The sequence below is a fragment of the Chiloscyllium punctatum genome, chromosome 31 (genome assembly GCF_047496795.1).
Source record: "Chiloscyllium punctatum isolate Juve2018m chromosome 31, sChiPun1.3, whole genome shotgun sequence".
NCBI lineage: Eukaryota > Metazoa > Chordata > Chondrichthyes > Orectolobiformes > Hemiscylliidae > Chiloscyllium > Chiloscyllium punctatum.
Window position 1 is genome coordinate 65,128,280 of NC_092769.1, and position 12,708 is coordinate 65,140,987.

A 12,708-nucleotide genomic window follows, 5' to 3' on the forward strand; every position below is an offset into this window, starting at 1 on the left:
TGACTACACAAGATGTGTGTATTGTGTAGTTGGCCAAAATGCTTTTTTTGTAATATATGCATTAAATGGAGGTGCTTTCTTGACTTTGAGTGACCAGTTCTTCAAAATAAGAATCCAAACACCAGCCTTTACTTGAATAGATTTATTTACAGTGTGAAACATTTTAGGTATGTAACTCCTAACTCCACCTTACTCTCCTGTTTGTGTTTCCACATGTGCTCAAGTCACCTTCCAACCCCATGTCCTCTACCTTAATGTACTTAACATTCAGTTGGTATCAATATCAGCCGAAGTGTGATCCAGTGTTCTACAATTGCCCTTCCTTGGGAAACCAAAGATGACCCCTGCCACCTTGAAGCTGTCACCCCTTTGTCAAGATGCAGAGGTCGAATCCCTCTGCTAATTACAACTAAAACACCCAGAAAATTTTACACATTTGTTAAAAATGTGAGTGAGTGAAAGAAAACCCCTGAATTCCACTGCTTCTCAAAAAAAACAATTTATTTTCTTAATTTTAGCAGTGAGCACTAAACAAAAACTATTAACAAACCCGAGCCCCCTTTTCTCTTAACTAACTCTGACCCCAAGTCTCTAAAAATGCTGCTCCAATAACACAATTATTAAACATTAAATCAGCTTAAAGTCAATACAGTTTCTTGTGCTGTCTTCCTTCTGTCTTTCCAATTCTGCTGTCTTCCCCTGGGTCATCATCTTAGTTTTTACTGCGAGTGTCTTTGTATACAGTACCTTTAATAGATGCTGCCGTCTGAGAGGTTTCTTTTGAGCACAAGATGTTTATTTCTTCAAATGGCTCTCGTGTTTGATAGGCTCTGACTAATTTTCAAACTGCCCTTCCTTTTCATGTCCCAAAGATTTGTACCTTTTCATTGGTCCGAGGTTGTCGGTACAATAAAGTCCAAATTCAATTGGTTTTTGGTATCCTGGGCATAATTTAAATTAATTGGTTAAATTCCAAGCCTTAACATCAGAACGCAACCCCAAGCTGATTGTTACATATCTCTGCAGCTGTCAGCTAGTCACAGACGCATGTGCTGGCCCGATCTCTCAGCTCAGGAAAGGCATCTCTCTCTGAAAGTGACCATAGACTGTTTCGACTTTGTAACACCCCCTTCGGCCCGACGTTTCTCCCTGCTTATTGATTTGTTTCGGCTCCTAACTCTACATCGACTTTCCCCGAGCTCACGTGCTTGAATCCTTTACTGTCAGATTTCTGCCCCTTGTCACATTACTGTAACAGCCCTCATTAAAGTCACAAACGATGTCCTGGATGACTCTCCCTTACCTTGTTCTGCTTGACCAATCTGCAGCCTCTGATGTGGTTGACCACACCATCCCCCTCCAGCACCTCTTTCCCCCATTGCATTGATTCAAAATTGATAAAACCTTAGCCAGAAAATCATTTGCATTGGCTTCACTTCCTCTTTCCACGCTGATATCATTTTATCCAAGTGATTTATTACTTACTTACTACTTCTTTTTTAAACCAAGAAACCTCTGAGTTAAAACCCCACATCCTAGCCTTATGCTTTCTGAATGCACCACTATCTCCCTTCTTTACCCATGCTCTTTTGTTTTTATACCCTATCAAAGTAATTGTGAAGGTAGTTGTAAAGTAACATCTGTCTGCCATTTCAGCACAGAAATCCATACAGTTGGTCAGACGCAAACTTTGTCAACCAGTCCTGATTAACTCCAGATTTCTCCCACGTTCCATCCTGCAGCATTAATGCATGAGGTGGCATCCTTTTAAAATTCCTTCCTGGGATGCAGCTGTCAATGGCTAGACCAACCTAAATTGCTCATCCCTAACTGCCCTCGATTTAATGAGTTGGATTGCGGATCACTGCAGCAAAAGAGGTAGGCTGCCTAAGTATGGAATGGCCTGGTGCGAACTGACAGAGTCTTAGAGTCGCACAGGACAGAAAAAGCCCCACCCAATCAGTCTACACCGACCTGTCCACACTTTCTTGCACTTGAATGTAATGACATTTTCAAGTGCTCACCTGAGTACTTTCTTACCACTTGTGAGGTTTCCTATCTCTGCTACTCTCCCAGGCATTGCATTTCAGGTTCCTAACAACCTCTGGGGGAAAATTGTTTTCTAAATTCCCTCTAAACCTCCTGCTCTTCACCGTAATGTTACACCCCCTTGTTATTGACCTGTCAAATAAGGGGAGTAGCTGCTTCCTGTTCACCCTATCCATGCCCCTCATAATCTTGTACACATGAATCAGATCTCCCCCCACTCTTACAAGGAAACAACCTGTCATAGTTAAAGTGCTTTCAGCCAGGCACATCCTGGTGAATCTCCTCTATGCCCCCTCCATTGTAATCATATCCTTCCTACAGTGAGGTGACTAGGACAGTACTCTAGCTGTGGCCTAACTAGAGTTCTGCACAGCACCAACATACGCTCCCCCACCCGCTGTTATAATCTGTTCTTGGTGCACCTCTTCGACACAAGCTACACAGACTATTTGTTCCCACATCGGTGTCACAACTGTCTTCCTTCCCTGGGACAATCCCATAGCAAGGCAAACTACCAAAGGAATTACTCATGGCCCTGTCACTCAATCTTTGAAACCCACATCTGGGTGATGTGCGTTTTTTTTTCCACCTCCTGTTATCAGGGCTGCCATCTCAGCGGATCATGTCCCCCCCGCCCAGGCTATTTAAAGGTTGATGGGACAGGGACTCTTGTCCCAACTCACCCAAAACATTCTTGTTGTTCTTCTAATTTGGTGAAGCATCCCAAGGTGTTTGTTTTTGTTGGGATTGGTGGGGGGGGAACATTAGGAGTAGTGACCAAAATCTCAGTCAATGATAGGAGTGTCCTTGAGGAGGGGGAGGGGGTGGGGGGGGGGGGGGGGGGGGGGAGGAGGAGGAGGTGAAGAGTGTTCGAAAGGGAATTCCAATTTTAGGCCCCAGAGGATCATACCATGATGCCCAATGGCTGTGCGAGCAACACTGGGGGGGCAACATCGAGGTCTGGAGGAGCACAAGGATCTCGCCTGAGGCTCCAGAGTCTCTGTACCTGCTCAGTTTTCTGACAGCTAACCTGTTGTTTCTCTTGCTTTGTTCCTTTTCCCAGTTTGAAGAGGAGAGTGTTACTGGACATACCTGCTCCTCAGGTGGTGCTTCTCTGTGGCTGGTTGGAAACTTTTAAGGACGAACGTATTTGAAAACTCGGATCTGTGGAGAAGGTGAGCATGATTTCCATTAATGGTTTCTGAGTCACAGATGCAGGTTTAATTGATATGCGGGTTACAATGGAGCAAGGGAAACATTGATCCATCTGCATATAATGGTTTTATAAGCACAGAACGGAAGCATTCGGCCCATTTTGCTTCTGCTACTGCTTTGTAATGGCTGTCTAATTTAGTCCTGCACCCCAGCTTTCTCCCTAAAACATCCTTCAAGTACAGTTGCCCTCTTGAAAGTTCCTCTGGAGTTTGGTGTCCAGAGGGAAGAAAAATGGTTCTGCTCATTTCACCCTTAGTTCTTTGGCCAGTTGCTCAAAATCCATAACTGACGACTTAATGACCTGACTAGAGGCAACAGTTGCCTCTCCTTGATTGATTAAAGCTCTTTATAATTTTGAACACCTCTTTGGTCTCCTGCCAACCTCTAAGATAAGATTCTGATTGTCTGCTAACATCCCATAGTTCCTCAACCCTGGTAAATTTTATTTGCTGCCAGGCCAGCTCATTGATGTCATAGAGTCATGGAGATGTACAGCATGGAAACAGACCCTTCGGTCCAACTCGTCCATGCCGACCAGATATCCCAATCTAATCTAGTCCCGTTTCCCAGCACTTGGCCCATATCCCTCCAAACCCTTCCTATTCATATATCCATCCAAATACCTTTTAAATGTTATCATTGTACCAGCCTCCACCACTTCCTCTGACAGCTCATTCCATACACGTACCACCCTCTGTGTGAAAAAGTTGCCCCCTAGGTCCCTTTTATATCTTTCCCCTCTCACTCTAAACCTATGCCCTCTCGTTCTGGACTCCCCCACCCCAGGGAAAAGACTTTGTCTATTTCTCCTATCCATGCCCCTCATGATTTTATAAACCTCTCCAAGGCCACCCCTCAGTTTCCGACTCTCCAGGAAAAACAGCCCCAGCCTGTTCAGCCTCTCCCTATAGCTCAAACCCCCCAACCCTGGCAAAATCCTTGTAAATCTTTTCTGAACCCTTTCAAGTTTCACAACATCCTTCCGATAGGAGGGAGACCAGAACTGCACACAATATTCCAAAAGTGGCCTCACCAATTTCCTTTACAGCTGCAACATGACCTCCCAACTCCTGTACTCAATACTCTGACCAATAAAGGAAAGCATACTGAATGCTGCCTTCACTATCCTATCTACCTGCGACTCCACTTTCAAGGAACTATGAACCTGCACTCCAAGGTCTCTTTGTCCTCTCCCCAGGACCTTACCATTTAGTGTACAAGTCCTGTTCTGATTTACTTTTCCAAAATGCAACACCTCACATTTATCTAAATTAAACTCCATCTGCCACTCCTCAGCCCATTGGACCACCTGATCAAGATCCCGTAGTGATCTGAGGTAACCTTCTTCGCTGTCTACTACACCTCCAATTTTGGTGTCATCTGCAAACTTACTAACATTCTTCCTAAGTTCACATCCAAGTCATTTATATAAGTTACGAAAAGTAGAGGACCCAGCACTGATCCTTGTGGCACTTCACTGGTCACAAGCCTTAGTTTGAAAAGCAACCCTCCACCACCACCCTCTAACTTCTACCTTCGAGCCGTATCTTTATCTATATGGCTAGTTCTCCCTGTATTCCATGAGATCTAACCTTGCTAATCAGTCTCCCATGGGGAACCTTGTTGAACGTCTTGCTGAAGTACATCTAATTGAAGAAAACATTCACAGACTCAGAGCTTTGCAACTTGATAGCAGTGAAGGCAGGACCATTGAATGTTCTGGGGGTAGGGGAGAGATGAATTCTTCACTAACACTCTCATTGCTCATTAGCCTAGGCCCCTGGATTATTACCCTGTCAAAGGTCATTGGCGAAAGGCAAGTGGAAAAGTAGATTTGACTCTCCTATCAGATTAGGGGAGAAAGTGAGGACTGCAGGTGCTGGAGATCAGAGCTGAAAATGTGTTGCTGGAAAAGCGCAGCAGATCAGGCAGCATCCGAGGAGCAGGAGAATCGACGTTTCGGGCATCCTTCCTGAAGAAGGGCTGATGCCCAAAACGTCGATTCCCCTGTTCCTTGGATGCTGCCTGATCTGCTGCGCTTTTCCAGCAACACATTTTCATCTCCTATCAGATTCACCATGATCTTATTGCATGATGGAATGGGCAGCATGGTGGCTTTGGGTAAGCATTGCTGCCTCACAGCACCAGGGACCTGGGGGACTGTCTATGTCCTGTTTGCATGTTTCTTCCCCCCTCCCCTTCCCACCCCCCCCCCCCCCCCACCGTCTGCACGGATTTCTGCTGAGTGCTCTGGTTTTCTCCCACGGTCCAAAGGTGTGCAGATTAGGGTGGATTGGCCGTGCTAAGTTGCCTCGTAGTGTTCAGGGGTGTGCAGACGCGGTAGGTTAATTCAAAGTTACGAGGACAGGGTGCTGTGCTCTTCGAAGGGTCAGTGCGGACTCAATGGGCCAAATAGCCTCGTTCCACGCTGCAGGGATTCTATGATGCTGTGTTTATGGGACCAATCCACCTATTCTTGCACCTCACGTGTACGTTTGCACGTAGAAGTATTTCAGGGGAAGGAACTTGTAGACTTGTAGACTCTTTCTGTGAAGTAATGAATGCTTGAGTCACTAGTTTCCTTTAGTTTTATCACTGCTCTGCACCTTTGATCGCTCAGTATTGGTTATCTAGGGGAAAAACAGCACATTTTATTGGGGCTTGTTAAGCTGTTTGTTTCTGTGACCACTTCATTAGAAATGATTCTGGCTTTGAAATCAGGGCCGCCCAATAGATTTTTAGGTCTAGATACGCAACAACCTTTTACTCTCGATCTCTAATCTGTGTAGAAACACCTTTAGTGCAATGCAGATAAATGTACTGTAGATGTGTGTATTTGCTTATCGAAGATCTCCCACTGTTTTATAACCAAACACCTCCTGTTCTCGCAACATTTGCAGTCTGATTTTCACTTTGTGCATTTGTTGATCAAATGGTAGAGCAAGCTTGCAGACCTACTGTACGATAAACATACGGAAGCCCAGGGATTAATTCGGCAATGCCAGAGTGGTTATGAATTTGACCAGGAGCCAGAAAGCAAAGGGGTAATGGTTCCTTTACAGGCTAGATTGCATGGCAATCCCGGGGTGTTTCCCCACTGCTGTGCAGTTGGACTGCTGCCCTTTCTAACATATATTAATGACCTAGACTTGGCTACCATTCTCCCTTTAGGGGCCACGTTCTGAAATGGCGTTTGCGGCCACTGACTACTGCATTGGTTCTTGGCTTTGCTCGGCTAAGAACCTACAGCGGTTCACTGTTGTCTTCTGCAGTTGGTTGACCAGGAATCCCTCCGGCTCTTGACCGCGTGTGTTGGAAGGATTTCCAAGTTAACGCTCAACTGGGGAAGGTGGTGGTGGTAGTTTAGTGGTGATGCCACTGGACTAGAATCTTCTCAAAATCTTGTCAATATCTTGAGAAAAATCTTCTCAAAACTCGCTGTGTCACTGGACTAGAATCCAAAGTTAATGTTCTGGGGACCTGGGTCCAGACCCCAGCATGGCACAGGGTGAAACTTGAATTCAGTAAAAGTCTGAATTAAAGAGACTAGCCCAATGTTGATTATTGTACAATAAGTAAAATGTCTGGTAATGTCAATTTGGGAAGGAAATGTACCCTCCTTACCTGTTTGAGCTACACATGACTCCACATAGTCTGAGCTGACCTCAGGGGAATTAGCAATGGGTAATAAAAGTTGACTGTGTCAGCAACCATCCATGTGTCGTGAATGAATAACAAAGCAGAGTCACCGCCGTTTAAAATGGCTGAGCTAACCACTTTCAAATCCAGTTCATGGTGGGCAATATGCCTATATTTCACGAGTGAATAATTTTTAAAGATCCTGATGTTATTTTGCTGTCGGCCTTCAATTTATTGTAAACCACTCGAAGTATTTTTGGTTTGATGAATGAGGTGACAACATAGAGGAGGCCTCGGGGATGTTGTGATGCCTCAGTGGTTAGCGGCCTCGCAGTGCCCGGGGCCCAGGGTCGATTCCAGCCTCTGGCGACTGTCTAGTGTCAAGTTTACACGTTCTCCCTGTGTCTGTATGGGTTTCCTCACGGGTGCACTGGTTTCCTTCTACAATCAAAGATGTTGGTTGGATTGGCCATGCTAAATTGCCCTGTAGTGTCTGGTGATGTGCACACTAGATGGGTTAACTGTGGGAAATGGGGAGATGCGATGGGGGTGGGGGTGGTTTGGGTGGTGCTGCAGGGTCTGGGTGGAATGCTGTTTGTGCAACTTGATGGGCCAAACAGCCTATTTCTGCACTATAGGGATTCAATGATGGTAGGGCAAACCATACTTTTGTTTGGATTGTTTGAGCTGAGAAGGGTTAAGGGTCACAGAAGGAGCGTGTTGCATGTATTGCCCTCCAGGGTGAGACTGAAAACATTGACAGCTTTAGTCAAGGGGAGAGTTAGATTAAAAATGTTTGACCTAGCAATGTATTAGCTGAGATGCGACAAGGAACCAATTGTGGTGGTACTTGAGAACTGAAACCCATGTTGTTTCAACGGAAATAAAACCTGCAGCCTGTGAGGCTGAACTGGTCTGAGATTGGATACCTAACTGAGGCTGAGCTGTGTGTAGATTGCTGGCAGAACGGCTAAAGAAGATCTCAGAGAGCAAACCTCATGCTCATTGCAGCATTTTCTGGTCAAACAAGTCTTGCCGTCTCTCCCCGTAGCTAGACGGACGATGATGGCTTGATTCCAGAATTCTTGTTGCATTTGAAACTGAAATTGGAGTAACGTGTGATCAGACACTGGTCATGCAGGAAATGCCTTCATAAGGGCTGTCTGTATGTCACGTTGCCTTTCCTTCCTACAGTACACAGTCGACTCAGTAGGTAGCACTGTTGTTCCGACTCACAACGTCTTGGGTTCAAATCTCACTCCAGGGTTGGAGTGCATACTAACCAAGGCTAGCACTCGGGTGTCTGCCAAAGATCGCATGGCATTAATTTCAAGGTTGGCATGGGAGCTCTCTCTGGGATCCTGTCAAATATCAATCCCTCAAATCAACAACATAAAGTCCTGGAATACCCGGTCGTCTTACTCTCATTATTAACCACATTCGTGACTGTCAAATGTAGGTGGAGAACGGATGTTTGATTGTGATTTTCAGAAGCAGGATTGAATATAACAGCAAAAAGGTTACGGTTCATTGACATGGGTGAGGGTGCATTTGGAGGAATATACACTGTATTGGTCATCTTGCATATGGAAGGATGTAAATGCTTGGAAGATGCTCAGAGGAGGTTTATTAGACAAATACCTGAAAATAGGGGTGGTGGCTTACAAGGAGAGGTTAGACAGGCTACTTTTGTATTAGGTGGAGCTCTGAAGACTAAGAGGCAACTTTATTGTAACATGTCAGATCTGAGGGGGTCTAGACAAGGTGGAATCTCTTCTGGGAGATTTGAGAACTCTGGGTGTTCGTTTCAAGCTCAAGGGTCACCCATTTAAAACACAGATAAGACCTTGAGACACAGGGGTGGAAGTAAGGCCATTCGGCCCATTGAGTTCACTCTGCCATTCGATCATAGCTGATGGGCATTTCAATGCCACTTACCCGCACTCTCCCTGTAGCCTGTAATTCCTTGCGAGATCAAGAATTTATCAATCTCTGCCTTGAAGTCATTTAACATCCCGGCTTCCACTGCGCTCCGTGGGATAAGATGGAAACTTTTTTTCTTGTAGAGCATTGTCAGTCTTTGAAACTGCCTTGCTCAAAAGGTGTTGGAAGTAGAGTCTTTGAATGTTTTCTTGATGAGCAAGGGGATGAAAGATGGCGGCAAGGTGGCACAGTGGTTAGCACTGCTGCCTCACAGCGCCAGAGACCTGGGTTCAATTCCACCTTAGGCGACTGACTGTGTGGAGTTTGCACATTCTCCCCGTGTCTGCGTGGGTTTCCTCCGGGTGCTCCGGTTTCCTCCCACAGTCCAAAGATGTGCAGGTCAGGTGAATTGGCCATTCTAAATTGCCCGTAGTGTTAGGTAAGGGGTAAATGTAGGGGTATGGGTGGGTTGTGCTTCGGCGGGGCGGTGTGGACTTGTTGGGCCGAAGGGCCTGTTTCCACACTGTAAGTAATCTAATCTAATCTAATGATCAGGGATAGGTGAGAATGTGAAATAATCAGATCACCCATAAGCAGGCCTGAGAGGCTGAGCGAATTTCTCCTCCTTCCTCATCCATACTACATTGAAACAGGCCCATTGGCCCAACTTGTCCTTGCCACCCAGTTTTCACAATGAATCAAGTCCCATTTGCCTGTGTTTAGTCCATATCCCTCCATGTCTATCCCATCCTGTCCAAATGTTTCTTAAATGACAAAGTTATACTTGCTTCTACCACCACCTCTGGCAGCTCGTTCCAGACCCTCACCACCCTCTGTTTGGAGAGCATTGCCTCTCTCCCCTTGAACATATGCCCTTGCCATGTTGGCAAGCTGTTGGCTAGCTACACTATCTGTGCCTCATATGATTTTATACACCTTTGAAAAGGTCACCCCTCAGCCTCCTACACTCCAGGGGGGGAAGAAGTTCCAGCTCATCCAGCCTCTCCTTATAACTCAAACCTAGTAGGGCGGCACGGTGGCACAGTGGTTAGCACTGCTGCCTCACAGCACCAGAGACCCGGGTTCAATTCCCGCCTTAGGCGACTGACTGTGTGGAGTTTGCACGTTCTCCCCGTGTCTGTGTGGGTTTCCTCCGGGTGCTCCGGTTTCCTCCCACAGTCCAAAGATGTGCAGGTCAGGTGAATTGGCCATGCTAAATTGCCCGTAGTGTTAGGTAAGGGGTAGATGTAGATGTAGATGTAGGGGTATGGGTGGGTTACGCTTCGGCGGGGCGGTGTGGACTTGTTGGGCCGAAGGGCCTGTTTCCACACTGTAAGTAATCTAATCTAATCTAATCTAATCTAAAAAGTTTTTGTTCTGCATTCTTTCGAGTTTACTACTCTACTTTCTACAGTCGAGTAACCAGAATTGTAGACAGTACTCCAAATGGTGGTCATACCAACATCTTGTACAGCTGCAGCAAGACGGCCCAACTCCTAGACTCCGTGCTCTGACTGATGAAAGCAGGCATGCTGAAAGCTGCCTTCACCAGCTGGTCTCTCTGTGACTCTGCTTTCAAGAAGTAGCTTTGTATGTAAAGGAGTTAGCAGTGTTTGTAGCAGTGTCTACACATGGTGCTTTACCCCATTAATACCATCAGGAGCATGGAAAGAAAGGCTTGTATTTAGACCGCCCTTCGAAGGGCTTCCGCAGTGAGTCACTTTGAGTACGGTGACAGGTTACACAGGCACCCTATATTGGGATCGCATTGGAAGGGGAGTCTGCTGAGTGAACTGAGCTAGTTTACTTGGTCCAAAGTGAAACCTGAGGTTTATGCCAATGGTACTTGTCCCTTACTCTGTTGTTCGTTCACCCTGGTAGGTCACCACTGATACTTGGGGAAAGCACCATGCAGCTCCCCATTTGGGATGGTGCCTTTTTATGACCTGCCAGAGCTTTTTAAAGGAAGTGTGCCAACCAAATTGCACACAGCTAGCTTCCAGGTACATCGATATGGTGCCGGCCAGCTTCTCTGAACTCCTGTGCCCATCTGCCAGGGCCTGTGATCTTTCAGTTGAGTGGGAGAGTCCAGACAAGGCCTCCAAGTTTAGCGTTTCCTCCAAAACGCAGCACGTCTGATGCCTCAGCACTCCTTGAGCAGTCTTGGCAATAAACACTTGGCTCACGGACTCAAGTCGCCAGAGTGGGGTTGGAACCCGCAGCTTTCTGATCCACAGATGAGAGGGAGGGAGGGCGCCAACTATTCATGCCTGGCTGATTGTTGACAGAGTCGAGAGTGCGGTGCTGGAAAAGCACAGCGGGTCAGGCAGCGTCCGAGGAGCAGGAGAATCGACGTTTTGGGCAATCGGCCTTTCATCTGGAATCCACATTCCTAATGAAGGGCGTATGCCCAAAACGTCCATTCTCCTGCTCCTCGGATGCTGCCTGACCTGCTGTGCTTTTCCAGCGCCACACCCTTTTTGACTATAAATCCAAAAACTCAACTAATTTCTGGGGACCTGTATTCAAATCCTACCACAGCTCATTCGTCATGTGTCGGGCAAGAGTGTTGAGGTGTTGAAGACCTCGAAATGTTGAACGTGATGGATGGGGTGCCAATCAAGTTGGACTACTTTGACCTGGATAGCATCCAGCGTCCAGTTGATTGTGTTGTTGGAGCTGCCCTTATTCAGGCAAGCGTGAGTTAGTGGGTGTATTCTGTCACCCTCCTGATTTGTGCCTTGTGGATGATGGATGGACTTTGGGGGAGGTGGGAGGTGAGTTAGTCGCCACAGAATTCCTACTCTCTGACCTGCTGTTGGAACCGCTGTATCTCTGCGTTTGTCAACAGTAATCACTCAGATAGAATGTGATGGCTGAAGAAGGAGAGACCGAGATCTGAAGATAGGCTGAAATAGTGAGCAAGGAGTTAAGGCATTCATCTCCAAATGTATGTGCTGCAAAAAGGCTCCCTCAGAATGGCTAATGCACTGGACACTTTTAACCTGGACTGTGTGACTACAGTGTGCTAGAGGGGACCAGCTCCCTGTTTCAAAGGGATATTCTCTCTCTCTCTCTCTCTCTCTCTCTCTCTCTCTCTCTCTCTCTCTCTCTCTCTCTCTCTCTCTCTCTCTCTCTCTCTCTCTCTCTGTCTCTCTGTCTGTCTCTCCTCTCACACACGCGCGCACACATTCTTTGTGTCCTTCCCTTCTGCAGCCCACATTTCTGGTCCTTATCTCCCATTGAAACTTGACTCTGGAGCTTGAGGTCAGGGGCTGACTGTCAGATAGTGGAGGATTTATCTAGCTGCACCTTCCTAACCTGTGGTGGGGCTGACTTTGAGCTGAAATGCTGATTCACTTCGTGCTGTGAGTTGTTCTTCAACAATTGTGCTGTACTCGCGCTGCTCAGCGACATTTAGGAGGAGTTTGTACGATTCTTTATTTTTAATGTTTTCATGCAGGGCAGGCGTCACCAGCAACGCCAGCCCTTTTTTTTTACCCATCCCTTCACTGAGCTGAGGTCATTTCAAAGTTTCCACCCCATTGCTGTGGGTCTGAAGTCACATGCAGGCCAGACCAGGTAAGGACAACAGATTTCCTTCCTTAAAGGGACGCTAATGGACCAGATGAGCTTTTCGGACAGTCAACAATGGTTGTCAGAGCTACCATCAGCAATTTGGACAAAGTGAGCGTTTATACAGCAGCACTCGGGTTGAGCACCATGCAACAAACTCATGTCTTTTGAATTGAATCGAATGAGCTTCATTGTCACATGTACTCAAACGAAAAGTGAAAAGTTTACGAGCCACCACTGATGGCGCCATTTTAGGCACCAGGTACCCAGGTGCACATTCTTCAGTACAACGTCTTACAGGGGAAA

The 12,708-nt window shown here is 46.5% G+C and overlaps 1 protein-coding gene across 2 annotated transcripts in view; it reads left to right on the plus strand.

Annotated features, from left to right (window-relative positions):
- LOC140457003 (pyruvate carboxylase, mitochondrial-like) overlaps window positions 1-12,708 on the plus strand; it is a 1,063,875-nt gene that overhangs the window by 10,909 nt on the left and 1,040,258 nt on the right. For both annotated transcript variants that reach the window (XM_072550900.1, XM_072550899.1), the window contains exon 2: window positions 3,113-3,224. The gene's annotated coding sequence lies outside the window, so the exon portion shown is untranslated. The remainder of the gene's footprint in view (window positions 1-3,112; window positions 3,225-12,708) is intronic.